Below are 27433 nucleotides of genomic sequence, written 5' to 3'. Positions count from 1 at the left end.
AAAAGTTACTTTCCAGCCAGGCGAGGCACAATGATGCAATGATGATGAAATTCTGGTATTTTTATTTACTCTTGCAGAAAGTCACAACCGACAGGAAGTTCAAACTGCTTCCTGAACAGCAGGGAGCAGCAGGTCTTTGAGAGAAAAGCAGACTCATCAACATGAATATAGTGTGTAACTGTACAGCTTTTAGTCTCACTTGCTGTAGAATTGAAAAGAAACCACAGCTTCTAAAAGACACATTAGTGTCAGGGTGAGTTGAACTATGACTCATAAACAGAAGGTTACAGTTCAATGTGATATGATTGATAAGTTGAAGGTGGAAAGTTGAGTTAAGGTGGAGCATCAGGAGGTGAGAGAGTGAGGCAGTCAGACTGATAATCCCAGATTAGAAAGTCCCATGAAGTCCTACTGAACAATCTGGCGAGGACTGGTGTGTAGAGCTGAGGTATTCATACTGCAGGAGCTTGATTGGTGGATGGGTCTCAGGTTAATTGGCAGCAGGAGTGAGTTTCACAGTTAGACTCTCCCAGACAGACAGACAGACAGACAGACAGACAGACAGACAGACAGACAGACGGACAGACAGGCAGACCGACAGACAGACAGGCAGACCGACAGACTGACAGACAGACAGGCAGACCGACAGACCGACACAGACAGACCAACAGACAGACAGACAGACCGACACAGACAGACCAACAGACAGACAGACAGACAGACAGACCAACAGACAGACCAACAGACAGATAGACAGACAGGCAGACAGGCAGACCGACAGACCGACAGACAGACACAGACAGACCGACAGACAGACACAGACAGACCAACAGACAGACAGACAGACAGACAGACAGACAGACCAACAGACAGACAGACAGACAGACAGACCGAAAGACCAACAGACAGACAGACAGACAGACAGACAGACAGACAGACAGACAGACCAACAGACAGACAGACAGACAGACAGACAGACAGACAGACAGACCAAAAGACAGACAGACAGACCAACAGACAGACAGACAGGCTGAGCGACCGACAGACAGACCGACAGACCAACAGACAGACAGACAGACAGACCGACAGACAGACAGACAGACAGACAGACAGACAGACAGACAGACAGACAGACAGACCAACAGACAGACAGACAGACCGACCGACCGACAGACAGACAGACCGACAGACCGACCGACCGACAGAAAGACAGACAGACAGACAGACAGAAACAGGGAAAACAAAAACGCACACAAGAGGAGAGAAAAAGCTACAACACTTAAGAGGATTTATTAATATCAAGGTAAACATGACCAAAAACCCTGCAACACCAGTGACCCTAATAAACTTGTTACTACTCTTAGATTACCCCCACACTTAACCAGCTAAATCTGAAACATGCAATTCCATGTCTGACTTTAGTGTTAACAATAAAATCAGTACAAAAAGAATGAGATCAGAACCAGCTAAGTCTGGCTCAGCCTAATTTCAACAAAGCTAAACCCATCACCCACGCTACAAAAACTGCTCGTGCATTTTTAAATTTAAGATTAGATATATTTTGGGGCGTTTTGTCCCACTTGGATAGGACTTTAGAAAAGAGAGTGCAAACATGGGGAGCAGTAGAAACTACTGATTCAGTGTATCACTTTTTTGTGTTGATATTTTTGAGCACACATGAAGCATCTAGAGTGCATAATATGAAATAGAAATCTGCCTGTTTACAGAGGAAAGAGCTCAAGATGTCTTTGCAGGCATCCCACTATAATGTGGGTTTCATGTTGTTGAGAAGAAATGTTCTAAGAGCATGTTCATGTAAGCAAAACACAAAAACACTGCATCATCTACTTTATAAAGACCACTGCGTTAGGGAGCCGGTTTAGCTCAGTCAGTAGAACAGGAGCCTCTTGTACAGAGGCTACAGCTCTCTGCCCATTGATCCTCCACTCTCTCCTCCCTAATGTTTCCTGTTGCTCTTCAGCTGTCTTATCAATAATGGAAAAAAAGACCCCAAATAATATTTAAAAAGAGTAAATAATTCCCATGCCTGCATTTCCTTCAGCAGCCAGCAGGGGATGACTCCACTTGTTGGGTTGTTGGGAAACAGATTTGAAAATAAACCTTTGAAATAACATGAGAAAGCACAAACACAATACAATGTGCAAAGGAAGCTACTTGCAGTGTGAAGTAACACAGTCCAAATAGTTAACTCTAATGATCCCATCTCTTTCCCAAGCGGAATAGACCATCCTAGTTTAGGATTAAAGGCTGATTTATACTTCTGCGCCAAATCGATTCGACACCAAGCGGCAACCTCAGGTCTCAAAATATGAAGCTCATTTGGAAGTGTTATAAACTGCAATACATCAAGAATCCGCTTGAGGCTGGCTGCAGAAACACCGGAAACCACATAGATATGAATGGGAAAAAGACGATCTTTGCAGCATTAATAAACATGTTTACAGCCTGGTTCAAAAAAACGCTTGGCCCTATGAAGCTAATCTCTCTAATGTGACGGTTCAGAAGATAATAAGATTCTGAGTCTTTGCCCAAATAAGGACATGACTGACGTGACTCCCTGTCGGGAACACATAGCTGTTGGCTAAGAGGCTCACACTACGTCACACTTTGCCTGGTTGAGTTCCGCATTTCCAATATGGCTGCCGCCGTCGATTGGCTTCAAAACAGCTCTCAGGAACAGATGGGTGACGTCACGGATACTACGTCCATATTTTATACAGCAACGCTTACTGCAAGCCCCCTGTGTCCGCTCTGCGGCTTGTATTTCCCACATTTACAGCACTTCTGGGATCCCTGTTCATCGGCCGCTCATCATCCGTGTATTTCCTCTCCTCCTCTCTATTCTTCATGTAATCATGTCTGTATGATAAACAGCAACATGTATCAGCTGTAGATTAACAGAACACGCTCTGAATCTCTGTGGAAAAGTAAACAGAGATCGTAGCCGGACCGGAAGCAGGCGACCGGTCCGGCTTTCAGAGAGACCACACTGCCCTCAAGTGTTTCAGCTGAGAATTGCTGCACGACACGGACACATGGATGCAGAAGTATGTGGTGATCATGTCCTCGTCAGCCCCTGGTGCGTAGGAGAGAGGCAGAAGTATAAATCAGCCTTAAGGGGTAGAACCTGACCCAGACCACCCCAGATCCACCCCTGCAATATTTGGCACCCACAAGCCAATAGCTTCATGAATGTACTCAGACCATAAAAGATAAAATGAGCAGAAATCTGTCCATGGTTCATGAGAGACTGCAGGTCTAGACCAAAGCTTTAAACCAACAGAGCCCCTACATGCAGTAATCCTTTTCACACCGATCACTATCTCAGCTCTCTGATGCCTGATAGAGTCATTTCCATTCCCGCAGTTGGATTGGTTTTTCAGACTCTCTCTGTTTAATGTGGACAAATTCATCTCTGACAACCTCCAGAGGCCATGTAGGTTATCAAATATTCAGGTTATCCTGAGCGCAAGGGGAGGTGAATTAATATATTTTTTAACCTCTGACTAATTACAGTGTGCAGTGGCTGTCAGCATGTTAACACCTGGAGGAAAGAGACACACTGTTTAAATCCGGTCGTCAGACTAGATTTAGCTGAGTTTGATTGGTAAGGTGATGCCTGTTATCATTACATATAAAATCAGCTTACCCCGTTTAATCACATATTAACATTTTATTAACACTGCAGTTTCAGAGTTATAACATGGGTCTATAAATCTTTCAGACACACAGTGGCTGCAGAAGTATGGACGGATGGATTTGCAGTAGACTATGGTGTAGTTATGCAGAGCAGAGCTGTAGGATGTAGAAGTTATTGTCATCAGCCACGCTACACTTCCTCTCTCCACTTCCTACTTCCTGTCTGGTCAGTAGCATTACAGAGCCGGGGTACTCCTCTGTTAAATGCTGACTCTGTAAACTCTGGCTGTGTGTGTGTTTATATTGCTCTGATCTCCATAAAAAGTCCCATTGATTTGCCTTCCTTGCTTATTTTGTGGTTCAGCAATTGACATCTTGACCCACTTTGTACACAGCTGCAGGCAAGTAGTCCTTTGTTTGGACTTCTCCCATGTGTAATCATTGATAAGCAGTGTTGTGTGTAACGTATCACTAAATAAAACGTTACTTTTATATTTGCAGTAGCTTGAAGCATATCAAGTTACTTTACAAATGTAATAATGCTGCTAAAATTATACAAATTTTGAAGGACTTGTAACTCGTTACTGTACGTCAAATAGCCATCTTCTAGATTAATCATCTGACTTTGTGGTGACGTTATGCCTACGTCAGCACATTAGCATCTTCAAGCAGTAAAGAACAACAGCTGATGGTCATTCAGGTGTGAGCTTTCTGTCTTGGAAACACCAGCATTATTTAGACCTCCTCAAGAGGCTTTTTTCAACCAGAGGGACTTTACCCCAGAACTACGTGCGTTTCGACCCAGGGTCTAAATTTAGTTCAGGGGTAGATAATCTCCCCCCAAAAGCCCCTGCTAGGGGGGGGACTTTTCTAAGGTCCAGGGGCTTTTGCAGGGCCTGCAATGCTGAACATGTCTGATTGGTAGATTAACCGCAGTGTTTTTATTCCGCCCGCCGTCCACAATAACATCACACACATCTGTGATTCACTTGATTTCTCTTTCTTTCATTAGTTTTTATTTGTTCTATCTTTTTTGTATGTGTGTGTACTTTTCAAAAGAAGAAGCTGTGATTCTCTTGATTTAGCAGCTTGTAACAGTAGTCTTCTCTCAGCCCACCGTGAATGAGTCTCTCCCGGTGTTACGGTTTTAAAAGTGACCCTGTAAACTGGAGACCTTCTGCTGAACGTGTCAGTGTTTCTGGAGTTTACACAGCTGTTGAAACACAGAGGGAGTTCCTGGGAATGCAAACTTGTTTTTTTTTTAAATTAAGATTTCAAAATATCCTCATCAGATATTTGTTGATCATCTAAAGACGTTTATGAGTAATGCATGCGGCTGAAAGTCTCCAGTTAACAGGATCGCGGTTTAAACCAAAACACCGGTCGATCTCTGCCACGGCTTTTTGAGTTCAAAAGGATTTTAAAGCCGTGTTGAAACGTCTTTGCTACTCACGCTTATCTCCTCTCACGTGTTGATTCAGTGAATCCATCTGTGATGAAATATAGCACCATCTAAAACAGCGCCAGTTGAGTCTCTTCATGCTAACAGGCTAACTGTTATGTTGCTCATAATGATACTTGCCTGTCCGTCTGCTTCTATGGTGTCATCTGCGATGAGAGGCATTCCTCTTTGTTTTACTGCCCTCTACTGCTCTAGTGGTGTAGTGCATTTACCTTTTTTTCCCTCTATACATCACTGGCCTGATTTGCACAATCTACCCGGGACTTCGATACGCAGACAACAATGTGAGCACAGAAGCTTTTAGTTCAGGGTAAAGTAGTTGTAAAGGACAAGAATAAAGCAGTGAGCTGAAGTCTATGTGGAGGAAGGGAAACTATCCACCATCAAAACTAGTAAATCTAATTTCACAAAGTACCTAACCAAACAACAGATGCAATTTTTTTTTATGTCATTCTCTGATTGGATCATATTCACATGGCGGCCATTTTCCAGTGAGGTCACTCTCAAGGTGAGAAGTTTGATCCTTGTTAAGTGAATTTCTGTGTATTTGGTCCAAGAAGTTACAAATCTAACTAAGTTGCAGTACCATGGTTTAGTTCCATGAGATTAAATCTTAATTTAGATACATTCAAAGGGTCTTATACCAAGGTGTAAATGAAACTAAATAAGATACACATATCTGAGGACATCGACAGTCTGACCCACTGCATCACGGACTACATAAACTTTTGTGTTGAGAACACTGTACCCACCAGGAAGGTACGGTGTTACTCCAACAACAAACCTTGGGTGACTCTTGAGCTGAAAGCCTTACTGCTGGAGTGGAAGAGGGTTTTTAGAGCTGGGGACAGAGAGGAGCTGAGGAGGGTTCAGAAAGAGCTCAAGAAGAAGATCAAGGAGGGAAAAGCCCACTACAGGACGAGGATGGAAGAACAGCTACAGCAGAACAACGCAAGGAAGGTCTGGAGAGGCCTGAAAAACATCTCAGGCCACAGCAAAGACCATGGCAGGAGCTCTGAAGCTGGAGACCGGGAGAGGGCCAATGAACTGAATCTGTTTTTTAATAGGTTTGATTCCGGCCCTACTCCCTCTCCCACCCATCTGAGCACCCACCAGACAGCGCTCCAGTCACGCCCCCCTGACTGGTCAGGAGGGCCAGTTCTGTCTTGGGCTGTCCTCTGGACTCCATAGAGGAGGTGGGTGAGAGGAGGATGTTAACCAAGCTGACATCCATCATGGACAATCCCTCTCACCCCCCTGCATGAGACTGTGGGGTCCCTGAGCAGCTCCTTCAGCAGCAGACTGAGACTCCCACCCTGCATGACGGAGCGCTACCGCAGGTCCTTCATCCCATCTGCAATCAGACTGTTTAACACCAGCACTGCTGTGTCCCGTTAATCAGCTGTTGTCATCTTTCATTAGACTACATGGAAGTTACCATGTGACTTGGCACATTCACAAATAACTACTGTATCCATCTGAATCACACTGTTCTTCATACTGTGTATGTTTGTTTTTAAATAACCTGGTGCAATTTTTAGCGTGCAAAAACTTACCTTATCTATTTATCAGATAGAAGTGTACATAGTGTGTATATATCTGTAATAGTTGCCATATTTTATTTTATTTTATTTTTACTTTATTTTATTTTATTTTATTCTATTTTATTTTATTCTATTTTATTTTATTCTATTTTATTTTATTTCTTTTTTATTTTATTTTATTCTATTTTATTTTATTCTATTTTATTTTATTTTACTTTATTCTATTTTATTTTATTTTATTTTATTATATTTTACCCTTGTCATTGCTATTATTACTGTTATTATATTTTTTAACTATGTTAGTACATTGTTGTATTCCCCTGTCCCGTGTTGTAAGCTGCTGTAACAAATAAATTTCCTCTAACAGGGGACAATGAAGTATATCTTATTTTATCTTATGTTATCTTATGTTATCTTATCTTATGTTATCTTAGAGAAGAAGAAAAAGATCAAGAGTGAGCTTCAGAAAAATACTTGTGTTGAAGCTCTGATATTTATTGTCTGGCCAAAGGTCGTGGATGTTACACTGGGCAACAGCACCCGGCCTGCCACAGTCCCTCCTGTATCCGTGTCTGTGTGTGTGTGCTAAAAGTCTATGATGTCATTCAGGATCATTAAGTCTTGGCACATGTCAGAGACAGGTGTGTGCATGCGCAAGTTCATAACGGATGAGTTGTCCTGAGTTGATCATAAGTTAATAAAGTTCATCACAGAGGTTAGTGCAGGTTATTCTCTGGGGCCTCTTTTGGATTTCCTCAAAGCTCAGTGGCCTTGGAGGTGCTGAGACACTTGGTTATCTGCGTCTGTCTTTGGGGAGAAGCTGTTGTGGGTGCTTTTTTCATTTTTGATTTTTGATTTAAACTTTATTTAACCAGATGAGAACCCATTGAGATCAAGACCTCTTTCACAAGGGCGACCTGGCCAAGAGGTCAGCAGCACACGTCAGAACAAATAGTACAATTCAATAGAATGGAGCATATATACAGACAGTATAAAGAATCAATAATTTAAAAGTGCAACTAATTTGCAAATAAAGTGCAATTTTTGAACACAAAACAGCATTTTTTAAAAACACAGGCACTGTTCTGTGTTCTGCCTGTCTTTTAAGATAGAGCCAAAGACTTCAAGTGAAATCAAATCTGACAATTTCAAATCCTTCTGGAGTTTATTCCAAGCAGTAGGAGCAGCAAAACTGAATGCTGTCTTACCAAACTCTCTCCGAACACGGGGAACACACATTTGAAAGATGTCAGAGGAGCACAAGGCATCGTGGCTTTTAGATCTTTGTAGATACACACACAAATAAGTTGGGACCAAACTAAGAAGAGATTTATAAATGAGACGTAGCCAATGTGTATGCCTGCGTACACTTTCCATCCTTTTCTTCTAAAACAGCCTGTATGATTTGTTAATTGTGCAGATGTGGCTCAGTGGGTAGAGTCGATCGTCTATCAATCAGCAGGTTGGTGGTTCAATCCCAGCTCTGGCAGTCACATGCGAAGTGTCCTTGAGCAAGACACTGAACCCCAAATTGCTCCTGCAGTTGTTCAGCGGTGTGTGAATGTGCATGAATGAGATTAGTTAATACTGATGGTCCCTACTATAGCAGCCTTTACCATCAGAGAGTGAATGGGTGTGAATGGTTGAATGTGACGAGTAGTGTAAAAGCACAGAAGACTTTCAAAAGACAGCTAAAGACCCAGCTCTTTAGGAAGCACTATGCACTTAGCTAGACTGTTCTCCACTGTTGTCCCCAGTGGCAGATCATGTCTTCCAGCTACAGTTGACTCACACTGTCCTGCTCTACTCTGGGAATCGGGGTTCAGCTTTTGAGGGACCCAGCACTTGGTACTTTGGTCATTATTGTGGTGATGTTAATTGTTGATGATGATAATGGAAGGTCTTAAATTGGTTGGTTGCTTCATTGTAGATGTTCCTTATTTTGGGAAAAAAAAAAAAAAAAAAAAAAAGAATTCCTTACTTATTTTTGTGCATTGCCTTTACACTGCTTGGAAGTACCTGCACCCAAATTGACTTGAAGCACTTTGTTACTCTTACTGATCTTGTTTCCTCTTGTCTAGATCTTTGCTTGTGTTGTTCTTGTTCTCGTATGTACGTCGCTTTTGATAAAAGCGTCTGCTAAATGACATTGTAACATTGTATTGTAACATTGTAACATTGTAAGACTATAAAAGTGCTTTATAAGTACAAGTCCATTTACCATTAATAGCCTGAGATGGTGACAGCTTCTGACACTCCTCTCAATCCTCACTAAAATCTTTCCATTACTGATTGCTTTTCTTAGCTAGTCTGCCACCTTTATTCTTAAATACTATGCATTTTATCTTATTGTGATTTTTTTTACATTTTAATCTAACTGTCCTTTGTACTTGCTGCTTGTTTCTTTGCTCAGGTTTTAACATTGGCCTGTGTGGCCGCTTGGAACTGTGTTTTTATGATAAATAAAGTTATTCTAATTATCATTATTCTGTTTCATTGTTTGTAATAATCAATAAAGTTTGAATTTATGACTTTTTCATTTGTAACTAAAAACACACAGAAAAAGATAAGTTATGTGAGTCATATCTGCTGGCTGGCTGGCTCATGGACACCTCTCAGGGGGATTTAAACTACATGCATGTACAAGTAAGTATGTTTGCACACACATGAATACACTTGTGTCTCCACTGTCTCCCTGCAGGCTAAACGCTCAGCCTGCTGATTCCCATCAGCGGCTGCCGCAGTGATCTGGTGGCTGGGCTTTGTGGGAGAGCTGTTTTTAGATGGAGGGAATGTCACTGGATTTATGCGTCTAATGCCAAAACAGCTGCTGCCATGAATAGCTGAATGAGTCTCATAGTTGATATGTACTGCACATGCAAACAGTGACATCCGAGAGACGCTGCAGGTGAAGGCTCAGACAATAGAAAGTGAGCATGTATTATCGTTTAGACAGTGCGGGGTGACTGGCCTGACACTTTCAGGAATATGTCTCTTTGCTCAGGCTTAATGGCCAGCTCACACACATACACACTCAAACACACGCACACACATACACAGTAGTTTCCTCATTCAGCCAGCTGGCACAGCGCCCATCTGAGCCCACTCTGAGGCCTGTCTGCCGTTTATGTCCCCAGCTCGTCTACAGGCTTTTGTGTGTGTGTGTGTGTGTGTGTGTGTGTGTGTGTGTGTGTGTGTGTGTGTGTGTGTGTGTGTGTGCGTGTGTGTATGTCTTCCTGTGGGACAGTCCTTTGGCAAACACAGTCACATTTCCACACCCAGTTCCTTTACAGCTTCATCCGCACACCTTCCCATTCACACCCTCACAGCCCATCCATCTCTCACACACACACACACACACACACACACACACACACACACACACACACACACACACACACACACACACACACACACACACACACACACACACACACACACACTCATAAGTTAAGATAAGATAAGATATTACTTTATTGATCCCCTGGGGGGGAAATTCAGTTGTTACAGCAACCCAGACATAATAGACAGGTTATTCAGTTAATAGTACCTACTGTTCCTGGAAGTGAGCTATGGGTGGGGAATGTCTCTGTGTGTGTCTGCGTGCGTGCGTGTGCGTGTGTGTGTATTTCATGTACTCACATTATTGTCTGTTTGATTGACAAAATCGACAACAATGTGAGTTTAAGGTAGGATGTGTTTTTACTTTTAACCATACATACAAGTACATGTGAAAATGAAACAGAGTAGACCCTCCATGATCACAAGCAGTCTCATAATGTGTTACATTATTAAAGATGATTCAATTCAAAGCTTCTTTGGTGTCTCTTCAAGATATTCTGTTTCAGACCTTAACAACAGAAACTAAGAGTAAGGTGTTAAATGAGGACACAGCAGACATTGTTCACTTCATTTAGTTTAACAGTGTTACTTAGCAGGACCAATGACTCAGCATTGTGTACCCAGAAGATTTTCTGTTAAGGCTCAGGTTGTACTGTTTAAAGGTGACATATCACGCTTTTTTCATCAATATATATTGGTCTAAGAGGTCCCCAAAATATGTCTTTAAAGTTTATGCTCAAAAAAACACTTTGAAATCAGATTTTGGTCTGCCTGAAAAACCCTCTTCTTCAGTCCTCCTCAGAACACTGTTTTCCCTCTGACCACGCCCCCTCCGGAAGTGGATGTGCCTCGGCTCTCCAGCACGTTGATCTAATGTTTACATGTTGGCTGAATATACACGGCTGCTCAGAGATCACGTTACTTCAACCCTCTGAATCTGATCCAGAATCTGATCCTGACGGAGAGGCGCCTGTAGCAGGACCTTTCTGAAGGATTGGTCACAGATTTAGTGTTTCTTGTTGTTTTATTTATCAGTATGTCGACGTGTGTCTTGGTACACAGCTACGAACATGTAGCTATGTGGCTATGCTAACTAGCGCTAGCACTTATCCATGATAAATAAAAATCATCCACTAGATCTTCAAATCTGCAGACGTGGGGAGTAAAACCGACCTCTGCCAGAAAGGCAGCATGAACTTTCTGAAGGATTGGTCACAGATTTAGTGTTTCTTGTTGTTTTATTTGTCAGTATGTCGACGTGTGTCTTGGTACACAGCTACAGCTACAGCTACAGCTATGAACATGTAGCTATGTGGCTATGCTAATTAGTGCTAGCACTTATCCATGACAAATAAAAATCATCCACTAGAACTTCAAATCTGCAGACGTGGGGAGTAAAACCGACCTCTGCCAGAAAGGCAGCGGGACCTTTTCTGAAGGATTGGTCACAGATTCTGTGTTTCTTGTTGTTTTATTTGTCAGTATGTCGACGTGTGTCTTGGTACACAGCTACAGCTACGACATGTAGCTATGTAGCTATGCTAACTAACGCTAGCACTTATCCATGATAAATAAAAATCATCCACTAGATCTTCAAATCTGCAGACGTGGGGAGTAAAACTGACCTTTGTGTTTATTAAGACAGCCTACAACTAGCATGCCTCCCTCTTAACCTCCTTGTTAGCACACATTTGTGCAGGTAATGAAAAACGGGGGAGGGATTCAGTATTAGTTTATACAGTCTATGGGCTGAACAAGCTCCGAGCTCTGACTCCGTGACAGACCGGATATTGTTGTTACGTAACAAAAACACGAAAGTCTGAAACGGCTCGTTTCACACACATTTACAGAAAGGTGGAGAAATCAAAACAGGGGCAGAATGGATTTTTTTCATTCTCGGGGGGGTTTGTAGACATGCCAGGGACACATATGTCAGGTAAAGAACCATTAAAAAGTCCATTTTGCATGATATGTCACCTTTAAAGTATGTTAAAGACATTAAGGCTGTCAGTCAGCAAAAACCTTTACAGTAACTCAATCAAGCGCTCATATAAAACACAATATCCTGGGAGTATTAGATTTAACTAACTATATGTTTTAAATTGTTCTCTGTTTATTGTTGAGACCAATCAGTGACCACTTTTAATGTTGTTACATTGGTAACATGGGACCAGTTTTTCTTCTGATTTGTCCAGAGGTTTTGGATGCTAAACTTCTAGTTTAAAGTTTTACTTATGATTAAAAAAACAGTGATTTAGTACTTTATATATGTCATCTAGCTTGTGTATGCATTTTTTAGACATAAACAATTTCATTCAACATTCATGACCTTTTTTCTCCTGTAGTTTCCTGTAGTCTTCTGAAAGATTCAGCCCAGAATGCCTGCTGTTTCTCATCTATCCCACGGGTTGTAAATGTGTTTGCCTAAACTATCTAACCAGGAACAGTTCACACACACACACACCCACACACACACACACACACACACACACACACACACACACACACACACACACACACACACACACGTGATGTGTTATTCTGCTCTGTGGGAACAGACTCCCTTGCCTCAGTGAGTTGATCAAACAACTCATTGTCACCTGCTCACATGATAACACAGCTGCAGCCTGTCACCTCCACTGTAGAGTTACATCTGTACTGTTTTTAACAGTCAAATACTGCACTGTACCATCTGGAGTTAGCTTGATATAAACAGTTCAGTGTTAAATACAATTAATATAGACTTTTCTTAAATTTAGCAAACTAATAGAGGGAGATTTAAGAAGTCTAAAGCAGTGACTAACCCTGATCTGCTCCTTAAGGAAACACAGGAGAGCAGGTTAATGGTACACTGATGATGCCTTCACAACCACAGGCCTTCATCATTTTTTGCTAAGTTAACCAAACCTCTTTTATGCTGAATTTAAGAGTTTAAAAAGGTTGCAAACAAACCAAGAGATGATGTTATTTTGGCTACATGCAACTCCTACATGTAGCCTGGTCTATGGGGGCTATATAAAGGTCACAGATCTGAGGATGTGTGTCATAAGAATTTAGAAATGATCCTTCGCTGCTCAGAAGTTGATGCCACTGACCTTTTGAAATGAGTACGATTTTGCTCCGGGCAAGGTTTCTGTGTCAGCTACTACCTTCTTTGGAGGGAGGATAAAGTACACACCAGGGAGAGATGGTGTTCAAGTGGTTGTGTCTTTCAGGAAAGCCTGCCCCTGTTATTTTCCTGGTGGGGGTCGGGGAGGTCTCAAGAGACATGACATGATACAAAAAGGTCACCATGGGAAACACAATGTGATGTTTACTAGCAATCCAAGATGTCAGAGTCCAGTAATGATGACAGTTTCTTACCTTTTTATCAATGCTGTGTGATGATGCACATCACAGTATCAACAAACTAGTGAAAGGAGCATGCTGGCGAGCAGAATACATCTATGAAGCAGCTTCATTTTGTGAATGCACAAAGATTGCATCAGTCCTGTACTTGTGGCTTGACACAACCACCATCATCCACGCCCATTAGCTCACAGTGAATGTGACTTTTCTGACTTTCACCTGCAGTCACACATCAGCTCTTCCTGACTTTTTGAGGAAATGTTACCAGGGGGGTGACAGGAATAGGTGCGGGTAAACTCATGTTGAAAAATGACCTGTTTGTGTTAACACCTGCAGAAAATTGTGAGAAAATAGCTCTAATATGTTTTCCCTCAACAGAGCAGGTAGTAGCTGAAACAGAAACCTTGCCCAAAGCAAAATGTTACTTCTTGGAAAAGGTCAGTAGTGTTAACTTCTGAGCAATGAAGGTTAATGTTTTACTATATATGACATACATCCTCAGATACCTGTGACCTTTATAGTCCCTATAAACTGCATGTAAGAACAGCATTTAGCCAACATGACATTAGCCCTTGGTTTGTGTGTGACCTTTTTCGGCTCTGGGGTTCAGCATTTTGAAACACACCGTTCTTTCATGGGAGGCCAGAAGTGAACACACTTGGATGAAATGGTGGAGCTGGAAAGTAAAAGCAAAGTAACTAGTTGCGGTAGCTTGATTAGCAAAACAATGAACATCATTCTGGCTGTTTATGGAACTGCCTGCTACATACTACCTTGAAATGTAGTATGCAGTACTACATACTGTACTGTGTTTTGAAGCTAGTCTATAGTATGACTGTTCTGATCTGTTTTGCTGCATGCTGGGTCAGGCGTCGCTTGATTTCTGGTTTAGGCAAGCAGAAGTAAACAACGGCCGAGCTGATAACAAAACTGCTTCTTTAGCATTCACTGATAACTTAGATAGTTAAGATGTGGTTTATATTTAATTTAACAATTTTCACAGCACCTAAAAACTGAGTGCCCCCCTTCAAAAAAAGGAAAAAAAAAAAAAAGGGGAACGAGCGCTATGCATTGTGGGAAACCGTACGCGAGGGAGACTGGTCCGAAGCAGTCTGAGAAATTTTCCTGTATCAGTACGACATCTGGGGAGTTTTGGCATACTGCAGATTTTGCTCTTGCTCAGATACTACTTACTACATACTGAATTTTGGCCAAATTAGCACATCCCACTAGTATAGTTCAGTCAGACAACTCACGTTTAAATTGTTTATTGTAGCAGCAAATACATCATGTTTGGCGCCCAGGCTCCGGCCTCATCACTCCCTGCAGATAAGTTTACATGAAGACTTTGAGGAGTGATGAGCAAAACACACTAAACACCCCCGGAGCCTGCAGGTGGAAGCTGGGGAGGCGGCAGGGAAGAAGAAAACATCAGCAATGGCATGCAGCAGCAGAGTCGTTGACAGGCAGAGGGAGAGATCGGAGATTTTCCCCAGTTTAAATAGACCGCCAATTTGAGAGGCAGAGGGCAGGATTGGATGATGGATAAGAGAGTGGGACATTTGACGTGTATGGCATTGCAGCTCGAGTTGTCTGCCTGAACTAGCTCGCAGGCGTCGCTCCATTAGTTTTGAAGACAGCCTTTGTGTTGAAGAAGAGTTTGGAGCAGGAAATGAGGTAAAATAAATTATCAGGAAAAAATTCACTGAGGAAGAAAGGGACAATTCTCACACAACCCTCTAAAAGCAGGCAATGTTTTCAACTTGTATAACTTGTATAGTCGCCCCTTCTGACAATTATTAACAACTTTAATGCTTTAACTTATTTTAATTGCACATATTTTATTTTGGTGTGCATTGGTCTCTATTTTATTTTATTTTATGCTGTTTCTATTTTTAATTTGTATTATTACTATTTTTCTTATTATTATTATTGTCCCCAAATATGTCTTGCCATTGTTTCATTTCTGCTTCTTTCTTGTTTTTCAATCGCTGTAGAGCACTTTGGGTTGCATTTGATTTGTATGAAAGGTGGTATATAAATAAAGCTTGATTGATTGATTGATTTAATAAGAGACAATATATTGTCTCATCATTTAAAGCCAAGTCCTTGTTTTAGTGACCTAAAAGTACAGTGTGTAGAAACCTGATGTTTTTAAAAGCTTTATCTAAAGTAAATCTAAATATCCTTGACACAATTCTTACCATTAATACAAAAGAGTTTTTCATACTATGGACTGAATAAGATATTTTGATGTTTTTGCACCTCTTTACTTTTCGTATCCTCTATTTCTCAACTCAACTCAACTTTATTTATAAAGCACTTTAAAACAAACACAGCCGGAACAGAGTGCTGTACATAAATAGACAAACAACGCAGGCATAAAAACAATTAAAACACAGGATAATAAAACAATAAAAACAATAAAACAATAAATAAAAACAAACCATAAAAACACTAAAACAGGAGCAGATTCAAGGAATAAAAATGGGTTTTCAGATGATTTTAAAAATGGACAGTGAGGAGGCTTGTCTAATGTGGATGGGAAGCCCATTCCATAATTTTGGAGCAGCAACAGAAAAGGCTGTTTGTGAGTCTTGCAATACAGTCTGAAAAGAAACAAAACCTATTTAGATCTCTTTTACAGTTATTTGCTTCTTGGGTTCATTTTCTTTTGTTTAAACATCATGTAGAATTAAGTCTTCTCAAACTTCAAAACATGGTCAAATAAAGGACATTTAGAGACAGTGTTATGTTAGACATGTATACAACTAAATGCATCTGTATTCTCATGAAAGGATGTCTCATGAGATGAAGACTGGCTCTTAATGTTGGACAAAAAGAGGTGCTGCCACTGACAGCGAGCAGAGAAAGGGATGAGAAATGACAAGCGAAAAAGAGAAGAGCAGCTCAAGGACGTGTCCTCTTAGCACTTTTTTGTCACTTGTCCAAATTTCTGCACTTGAGAGGGTGAGTGGACATAAATCAGATGACAGGCCTGTGTGTGTGAACCAGAATCGCTCCTGTTTGTGTGTATGAGATATCTGGAGAAGAGGTACACTGTCATTTATTTCCGTCGTGCCAGACACACTGTGAGTAAAAATCCATCCGTCATCTCGGCCCCCCTCAGACCAGACTCCTCCTCCTCCGTCTCCATTCACATTGTCTCGGCCTCAAACATAAGGAACCTGCTCGGCCATAATTGGTGAACTGTCTGCACTGGGCGACCGTCACATCGGTCGTCTGTCCACCTCACTTTGTGCTCTGCTCCGCTCTTATCTGGGGGTCATTTTTTGTTTTTCTTTGCACGTCTATCTAAAAGTATCAACCCATTTTTTCTCCTCCGCCATGACTCCATCTATCACCCTCATTGGTTTATCCTCCTTGTCCAACCTCCAGTGTCCCTTCTTTCTGTGCATTCATTTAACTTTGTGGCCAAACGTATTGTGCTGAATGCTAATAGGTTCCCACGCTCACAAGGTACAAACTAGAGTAGAGTAAATGACTGTGTGTGTGTGTGTGTGTGTGTGTGGGAGGGAGGCTGGGCAGTCAGTCCACAGTTCCATTAGCCTGATGGAGTTTCTATTAAATTAGAAACTCTCTCTCTCCCTCTATCTCTGTCTCTCTCTTTCTCTCTCCCTTCCTCTCTCTCCCAATCACATTAGTGCTCTTATCTCATTTGTGGAAGCTCTGCAGGCAGTGACGGGCGGAGGGGGATGGAGGGGTGGAGTTATGATCTGGAAGCAGACAGGAAAAAGGACAAGCCCTTGCAAATAGAAAGAGGCAGGGCGGGCAGTTGATGTGTATCTACAGTGTGTATGTGTGGACCTACAGTATGTGTGCACATGGGATGCCTGTGTGTGTGTGTGTGTGTGTGTGTGTGTGTGTGTGTGTGTGTGTGTGTGTGTGTGTTTAAAGAGCAACATTGCACTGTGAAACAATGAGAGCTTTTTTTTTTGGTTCAGTCTTTCAAAGTAGAATACTGTAAATACGAGTTACATATAATAATAACAATAAATCATAAAGTGTATTTATATACCATTTATCAAAACAGACATTACAAAGTGCTTTACATCATAAAAACCCAACAGTAATAAACAAAGCATGAGAGGGGGACTTATAGAGCTAGCAAGACAATTTAAGAGGAACGACTTAAAGGGACAGTTGATTAAAAGGGTAAAAGATAAACTACTAAAAGCAATTAAAACAATAAAATAATTAAAAATCAGTAAATCTAATAAAGACAAGGAGTGAATAAAAGAAAGCCATGAATAAAAGTACATTCAAAATGAATGTAGAATCATGGATACAACAATATTACAAGAAGGCCTTTCGATAATAATATGGTTTCAGACAGGCTTTAAAAGAAGATGTAGCTCGCCTGAGATCCTCAGGCAGGTCATTCAACAGTCGAGGAGCCTGAACTGCAAACGATCGCTCACCCTTAGTTTTTAAGTTTGCGATGGGAACTATAAGGGGGTTCCTGCCTGAGGATCTGAGGTGCCCTTGCTGGTAGGGAGACAGCAATTCATATATATATATACATATTTGGGGCCAGGCCATGAAGTGCTTCAAAAGTGATAAGTAAAACCTTCAAATCTATTCCAAAAGCAATGGGCAGCCAGTGTAATGTAAATGTCACTTTAGGATACATTTTCAAGCAGCTAGGAGGAACTTTCTTTTTATGTCTGAGTCTAAATCGCAGAGGACGATCAAAGTCAAGACCACATCACCTGAGGGCGAATGAGGAGGCTCACTCTTAATTACTGTCTGAACCTGGACTGACTGTGTGGGACTTTTTGTACGTGTAGAAAACACTTCTCTTCTATTAGCTTTAGATTCTGACTGGTCCTCTGTGTGTCTGGAGATTTAATTATCAATGAAGTTACAGCGCTGTGTTGAGAGTAAATGTGCCCTGCAGCTTTTCATGGGAGAAGAACTCATTGTTTCTGGTGCGGTGGGATCACTGTAGGTGATAATACCTGCAACCCACCTAATTTTAATCAGAGTTTTAACTAACCAATCACCTTGGACCCTGGGGATGACTCACTTTAAGAGGCCAATATTGCTCTTGTAGCTTGCCAAAAGTATTGTTATCACAGTCCAAAAAACTTCAGCATCTCTCTTCTGGGTGCATCCTAGATACATTAGATGTCAGGGCGGCTGTGGCTCAGCAGGTAGAGTCTGTCGTCTTTCATCAGAAGGTTGGCGGTTTGATCCCAGCTCTGGCAGTCACATGCCGAAGTGTCCTTGAGCAAGACACTGAACCCCAAATTGCTCCTGCTGTTGTTCAACGATGTGTGAATGTGTATAAATGAGATCAGCTAATACCAATGGTTCCTTACATTGGCAGCCCTATACCATCAGTGAGTGAATGGGTATGAATGGGTGAATGTGATGAGTAGTGTGTAAAAGCGCTTTGAGTGGTCAGACAGTCCATTTCCATTTACTATTGACCATGTCTCTAAAAGGTTGAGTTTGTCTTGGTCATCTCCTCAATGGTTGTTCCACAAATATTGGAATGCTTATCTTTGCATTTGCTGTGAAATCTTTTCTAGGCATCCTGGCAGGAACTCTTGCTGAACAAGACAGTACTTTCCTATGAGCACGTGTCCCACTACAAACTGAATAAATGATTAGAGCCTTATCAATGACAACAAATGCATTTACAGTCTTTATTGATAAATAAGTCTGAGTCCTCCTCTCCAGCTTCCCAGTCCAATTGGAATCAAGTCAAAGTTGTGAGTACTGAGAATCAGGATAGGAGTTGGACCTGTGTCTGAAACCTGGGCATGAGTACTACACTGTGTTCTGTACTGTGGATAAACAAGTGAGGAATACGGTTGAGTGAGGGGTTGTCATATTGCAACTGTGAAGGAAAACAAGGTGAACAAGACTTCATGAGTCAGCGCAGCACCTGATTGAGTTTGTCTGCCTCATCACCATCTGTCTGTGGCATTTTCTTTTCTGTTTATCAGTCCATGAACACAGCTGTATGCTCTACCGTTTTTTGCCAAGTATTCACTATATGCATCACTTTCAGTTTTGTAGACTTTAGCCAACACTTTAGCTTCTCCTGCTTTTACTCCACTGATTTCATCTCTTTCCTTGGGTTTTCTACCACAACCTAATGGACTTCTCTCTGGTTATTGATATGATTACATTTAGCCTGCCAGAGTCTGTGATTACAGCCACATGCCTAGCAACAGTTTGTTGTTTATAGCAATGGTCAGTTGCTATGAACCGTTGCTATGTAATGACCGATGACTAATCAGAATCAAGTACTTAATACAGCCCTATTATAACACTTCTTATCTCAATCTGGAGTCCTGTTGATCTAGCTTCTGGGAGGAAAATGTGTCTTTCAGCGTGCAGGACTGCATTATGACAGATTTCCTCTTTTGCTCTTCACACAAAACCAATATAATAAAAAAACATTTGGAGGTTTTTGGATTGGTTTTATTACAGCCCGAGCACCGACAAGGTCGGCGAAGGCCTTATTGTAACCCTGAAGATTTTTCTTTCTTTCTACCTAGTATAGTAAATGACCTTTTTGGAGCCTTCAACATGCCCGAAAACTCACCAAACTTGACACACAGGCCTGGCAAACATGTCAATATTCTTTTGGTCCCATGCAAAAAGTCCCAAAAATCGCTCAATAGCATCACCTTTTTTCCAACTGGGCACCCCCTCAACACAGTTCAACTTACATGCATGAATTTTTTTTTTCATATATCCATCAGGGTAAGACCTACAAAAAAGATACCTGATGTCATGGTGAAATCTCAACAGGAATTCGGCCATCTTTTTTTCCCAGTTTTTCACCTGATTCGCAAGGATACGTAGTTAAGAGATCGTACCCTAGGCCTTTTCTCAGATCAAGTCCAAACCATGCACATTTTGTGGTAAACACATTCACCATTCAAAGTTATCAGAAACATTTTGAGAAATCTAAGAACTGTGGGCGTGGCCGACATTGAGGCGATGCATCATACGCACATGTCTCGCCATTAACAGGAAATTGATATTTGGGGGCTTTAGAATGCACAAAATCTCACCAAATCAGCTACACGCTTTGGCCTCGCATCCTATTTATATATTTTGGGACTCTGCTCCAAAGCGCCCCCTACAGGGTTAAAAGTAAGGGTAAAAGATTCCGGACATGCATATTCAGGGCATCAGGATGCACAAAAAAGCCCTTTGCACCCATATCCTAAAACCAACAGGTAGAGTGCCCGTGTGCAAGGGCCCGCTTCAATGTTGTAATTCTTTCTATACCTATAAATGTGAAACTTCCCATCCAGCCCAGCTGTGCAGTGTCTGCTGGGAGTCTGAAGACCGCAGGCCCACAACAGGATCCTGTGAACAGAATCTGCCTGGCTGTTGCCTGATGTGAGACTTTGTCACAGGATAAACTCACTGTAAAACCACACTATTCTGGTTTGTACATACAAACCAGATCAGTGGTATCAATCTCATCTTATCCTCTGCAATAAAGAAATCACTATATTTCACAAAAATGTCAAGGCAGCCTTTAACCCCCCCCCCCCCCCCCCAAAAAAAGAGATTATGAGAGTGTCTGTAGCAAAAATCACAGAGTTGTATAATAAAGGTTACTCCATCAAAATAGCTCAATAAAAGGATGACATCTCTATTATTCTAACGGCAATCCATGTCTGTCAGATCTAAGGACTGTCACTGATAAAAAATATCCATATTTATCACTCTGTGTTTAATACTTGACTCAGATTTGTCCAAACCCAAAACAATGTTAATAAATGATGTATGGCAAGAGTGATGCCAGAGACAACCAGATCATAAACATCATATTGAATCAATCTGAGGAAAGGAGCTTGGTACATCTCTAAAGTTTAGTTTCTGATAGCATTGGCAAACAACTTTAGAGACCAATCAAAGCTATTGATTGGTGATTTATGGCTGACGAGTCACCAGCAGAGGAATACTGCAGAAACTGGTGTGCAATGTTCAAACACACAAGGAGTTAAAGTGAAAGAGACCATGAACAAATTGATGAAAACAGACAAAAGACAGGATAAGTTCAAGACTCATCTTACAGGACTCAGTCTGATCTCATCTTAATCCACCATGAGCAGAGCACTTTGCAGAATTTAGCAACTTACAGCAGGAAGGAATAACATCCCTTTCTTAGGGCGATACCTTGAGCTGAACCAGACTCATGTTAGACAGCCATCCGCCTCGACCGAGTTGGGGTTGGATAGAGGGAGATGAAGTGAGAGAGATGATAGTGGTGAGACGGATAGTATAGTTTGCATGTCCACAGCAGCAGGCCGTCTACGGCAGCGACTCTACGAGACAAGGGAGCTCAGGGACTTCAGACAATACAGCTGCAAATGAAAGTTTATTTATTATCCATGTGAGTCAACTGCTTAAGGTTTCAGTCATAAAGGGTATTGTATGATCCCGGTTCAATGACTGACAAGATGTCACTATGTGACTCCATCAACCAGGATGCAACTTAAAAACTAAAAAACCCAAAAATAACAGAACTCAAGGCTGCCAGAAACTTTCTCACAAACTGATGGGTGATGTTTTATGAAGTAGCCCCTTTTTATTATCAGTCTGAAACATTCTCGTTTTAAATTTGGACTGACTGAAAACGGGTCAAGACATTGAGCTAAAAACTATTTCAGTAAAGTGTCAGTGAAGTTCAGTGTAAAGTTCAGCTTGGTGTTGAGGTAATGAGTTCAATCAGAGACTGTAATTTCACACTGCAGTATCTTGTCCGAGTTAATGTGCGTGCATGGTTCCCTCAAGACACCAGCAGAGATCCAGTGGAGATGAGAAAACTTAACAGGAGATATATTCACACATGATAGAGGAAATGGACTCATAGAGACAGAGCGGCCAAGAGACCCGTCATGGTGAGACAACGTGTCCCTGGAATGTATAATTATCAGTGTTTTAGTGAGTACATATGTGGGTGTGTGCAGGCGACAGTGAGCCATTAGCCAGCTTTAAATGAAGGTCTGCATCAACAGTAACTATTCTAATAATGACCGCCTTGGTCACAGACAAACTAATGTACCAGTGGCGTCTGCCCGTGGCGTGTGTGTGTGTGTGTGTGTGTGTGTGTGTGTGTGTGTGTGTGTGTGTGTGTGTGTGTGTGTGCCTGTGTGTGCATATGGCTGAGTAAGGACACATACCTCTTAAATTGTCCAAGGTGACACTGGGTCTCTATGTGCAGACGACCCTTATAATGCAATGCTGGCAGCGATAGGGTTTCTCTGTTCTGCTGAGCACTATATCACACACACACACGCACACGCACACGCACACACACACACACAGGGTTGAACAGCATTAGACGCTTCCTAATTGACTAAACATACATTTATTGAAAAACTCCACTGTGTAATTTTCTTGTATGTTATTGTATGTTCCACTGTCAGATGTTCATTAAAGACTTTTATGTTCCTGATAAAAGGTTTCTTATTAAAGTAAAGCCTCCTCCATAATGTGACCTCATATACAAGCAAACGCACACACACACACACACACACACACACACACACACACACACACACACACACACACACACACACACACACACACACACACACACTTAAGACTCACTGGCATGCAAACGCACTCATGCTGTCAGTAAACAAGCCCTCACCTTTAAATCACTAAATCAAATGTTGTGAGCTCATTTATTAAACCTCTGTGATCAGTTAATGTTTGATGTGAGCCATTTTCTTCCATCTGTCTTGATAATTAACCTCCTCTCTTTGTTCTCCCTTCACGTCTCGTCTTTGTTGTTTCTTAATGTCTTTCATTTTTTTCTTCATGTCAGCTGTTTTTGATTGTTTTCCCTGTTATTATATTCAACCTTGCTCAGCAGGAATTTTTGCAACACTGACCTTACAGCAGATTCAGCAGGATAATGTACTTCAGTTCAGTTTATTCTATATGCTTTATGGTAGTTTGAGGCCTAATCACACCTGCCAGTTAAAATAAAGGTACCTTTCTTTTTAAAGTGTAAACTACCAGGGTGTCAGGTGGATAATAAATTCAGTAGCATCTCATGACTAAATTAAATCACCTCTTTAAGTCTGTAAACCACTTTCCTATTTCTCAAAAAGGTAGCTGGTGCTGGTAGCAACACCACAGGCATGTAAAAGAGGAAATTAACAAGTTTAATTTGTTGTTATTGTGTAGCAGCACTCAGTGTGAATCTACTCAGGAGGGGAAATTAGCATTCAACTGTCAAACTGTGCTCAACTTTTGCCAACAGTGACATATGAGCATTGACTTATAGCAATCTGTTTGGCAGAGCTGACTGTGATGAACACTTTGTTCACAAATTTAAAAAGTGTTATTTCCTGACTGTGTAAAATACTTGTTTCTGATAGGTCAAAATGTAGTATCCGTGACGTCACCTATCTGTTTCTGTAGCGCTGTTTTGAGGCCAGTCGGCGGTGGCAGCCATATTGCTGCTGTCGAGCCAGTGTGACGAAAAGAGGCGGGCTTTGAGCCTCCTAGCCAACAGCTGCAGTGTCCCCGCCTGTCAGTCAAGTCAGCTGAGCCTCTCATTGGAAAACTTGTAGTCTCAATATCTTTGAAATTGCAGCGTTGTGAAGTAATTCACCCCCTGTACAGTGTGTGCCGATCCAGAAATGAGCTATCCAGACTACACTCATCTTTTGTACCAGACTGTAAACATGTTTATTTCTGCTGTAAAGATCGTCTTCTTTGAATTGATGTGGATGTGGTTTCGGTACTTCCGGAGCCAGCCTCAAGCAGATCCTCCATGAACTGCAGTTTTTAACACTTCCACATTGGACTCATATTTTTAGACCGGAGGTTGCCGCTTGGTCAAAACTCCATAACAAAGGTGATACATGTAGCAAAAATGTCAACAGCCTGATCACACATTAAATCAAATCAGTTTGTGGAAAGGAGTCTGAAACTTTAGACATCTGCCTGTTGACACTGTGGCAAAATGTCAGTTTCTGTTTGCACTGTAAATCATTTTGGGGAACATGTTTAATATTACTGCTTATTTGTATGGAGAGTTCAAAACTTCAGATTCATGGTAAACAGCTAGCCAGTCACCAGCAGAGAAAGAAGAAAAGAGGATGAACAGCCCAGAAAAAAGAGGAAAGTTCAAAATTACAAGGAGCTGATTGATTTGAACACAAAGCAGAACACAGTACGGGCTTTTGTGGAGTTCAAGACCTGGTTGAGAGAAAATGAAATGTAAGTGGCATCTGAAATTTGCGGGTCCTGCTCACTCTGTCAGAATTATAATCCACCTAACTTCCTGCTCACTGTACATTATCCCTTACTTAACACTGAACTGTATCTGTAGTGCCTATTTTTGTTCAACTTGATCCCTGACATAATTTATTCAGAAGAAGGAATTTGACTACAGAGAGGAAATTGAGGTAATGGTAAAAAAAGAAAAGAAACTTTATAAGTCCTGTTAGCTTCTGTTAGCCAGCTGTGTACAGTGGCATAAAGAGCAATTGGACATGAATGGGGCAGAAAGCAGAGCAAGAAGTCCAGGGGGGCAGGTGGCTTATTCCTGTTTCTGACTAGCTAACATGTTAGCAGATCACAAAAGAGTGACTGTAATTCAGCATGCTGTGTTGAAAGATGAAGCCAATGCAGAAAAGCAGTAGACGGCAGTTCCTTGAATGACCTTGAGTTAGGCTGGCACCAAAAACCAAGAAAGCCCTGTTAGAGTCTTGAACTGACTGTTCTTTAGCTGAGATAAACATGTTTACAGTCTAGTGCCAAAAAACTGTCTTGGTCTCTTTGGCTGATGTCTTATTTGTTTTTTTAAATAAAATGTTTCCATTTTGATCATCTAAGATCACAATTTAATGGCTGCTTAATTTTACTGAAAGGAAGCCATATTGTAGATCAAGGCTACGACCTCAACGCCACCTTTTCATGTTTCAATATTAGCTAGAAGTTAGTCAGAGTTAGAATTTTCTGTATAGTGACCATCATCTTTGGGCTTCATGACGTCTCTTCAAAAAATCAATGGGTGGGGTCACTGTTAGTGTGTCTTTACAGTCTCTGGTTTGGATACATCAAACCAGTACAGTGGAGCAGAGACAAACATAAGTCTGCAGCATCTTTACAGGTGCATTTAAGCTCATGAGTATGCTTTGAGAATTTGACAGACTATTTGTTTCTCATTCAACCTTCTTTGACATTTACACTGACTGCCCTCTTTACATTTATTTGCACTTAAGAGTAACTAATGGGGATTTTCTCTTAGCCTTTGAGTGAATGAAAAGTATCAGGGTACTAGGTCAGTTTGTTTTGCACGGTATAACATTAACATGCTGAGTCTAGAGGTGCATTTCGACTAAAAGTTCCAGGCTCTTTCAGCCCCCAGAACTGCTTTATCCTGAACTAAAAGGTTCCTGTGCCCCCATTGTTGACTGCGTTTCACCAGCTGGCTGAAGTCCCGGGTAGATTGAGCGAATCAGGCCAGTGACGTATGGAGAAAAAAAAAAGTAAATGCACTACACCACCAGACCAGTAGAGGGCAGTAAAACAAAGACGAATGCCATTCATCACAGATGACACCATAGAAGCAGACAGACAGCCAGGTATCATTATGAGCAACACAACAGTTAGCCTGTTAGCATGAAGAGACTCAGCTGGTGCTGTTTTAGATGGGGCTATATTTCATCACAGATGGATTCACTGAATCAACACGTGAGAGGAGATAAGCGCGAGTAGCAAAGACGTTTCAACACGGCTTTAAAATCCTTTGAACTCAAAAAGCCGTGGCAGAGATCGGCTGGTGTTTTGGTTTAAACAGCGACCCTGTTAACTGGAGACTTTCAGTTGGATGCACCCCTCATAAACATCGTTAGACAATCATTAAATATCTGATGAGGATATTGAATTTAAAACTCCCTCTGGGTTCCAACAGCTGTGTAAACTCCACAAACACTGACACGTTCAGCTGAAGGTCTCCAGTTAACAGGGTCACTTTTAAAACCGTAACACCGGGAGAGACGCATTCGCGGTGGGCTGAGAGAAGACTACTGTTACAAGCTGCTAAATCAAGAGAATCACAGCTTCTTCTTTTGAAAAGTACACACACATACAAAAAAGATAGAACAAATAAAAACTAATGAAAGAAAGAGAAATCAAGTGAATCACAGATGTGTGTGATGTTATTGTGGACGGCGGGCGGAATAAAAACACTGTGGTTAATCTACCAATCAGACACGTTCAGCATTGCAAGCCCTGCCCCCCAAAAGCCCCGGGACCTTTGAAAAGTACTACCCCCCTAGCAGGTGCTTATTAGGGGGGAGATTAACTACCCCTGAACTAAATTTAGACCCCGGGTCCACCGGTCGAAACACACATAGTTCTGGGGTAAAGACACTAGTTCTGTTCTCCATTTGTTTCATGAAACACCAGCTGTGCTCCTATCCCCATATTTAAAACTTCAACTACTTCCTTCCTCTTAATTATTGTGTTTATATTTTACTTCTAATCCTGCTAAATACCCTGTCACATTTATGCTGTGCTGATCTACCTTTTAGAAAAGGATTATTAAGAAGTAATCTAATCTCACCTGCAGGGTTTGTTCTGCATGCTACATGATATGATTATTTTTTTACAGAAAGCTGTCTGAGAAATTGATGCTAAGGAGAAAAGCAATAGGAGTAGCCTGGGGTTGGCAGCTCGGAAATGTCTTGTTGACTTGCAGAAACAGAATAAGTGTCGTGCTTGAGGAGAAATACTGTCACTTGATCAGACTTGATCATGTTTTTTAATCAGAGCCACTGATTGATTTTCATAAAGAAATTGTCTTTAAAATGTTTTCTTTTTTTTCTCGAACTCTGACATCCAGAGGGAGAACCAACTTTTCTTTAAATGTTACAAAATAATCAATTGTTCAGTTGCAGAGAGCACAAAGACTTCATTATCATTACTTCTACTGATCGATTGTCCTTCTCTGTCCTGCTCTACAGTCATCCATCCACACTGTGATGTGGTTTGTGTGTGTGCGTGTGTGTGCGCCTGCGTGTGTGTGTGTTCTCCCAGGATCCTGTGC

This window comes from Notolabrus celidotus, chromosome 3 (assembly GCF_009762535.1).
Source record: "Notolabrus celidotus isolate fNotCel1 chromosome 3, fNotCel1.pri, whole genome shotgun sequence".
NCBI classification, from domain to species: domain Eukaryota; kingdom Metazoa; phylum Chordata; class Actinopteri; order Labriformes; family Labridae; genus Notolabrus; species Notolabrus celidotus.
This window is presented reverse-complemented; position numbering follows the sequence as displayed.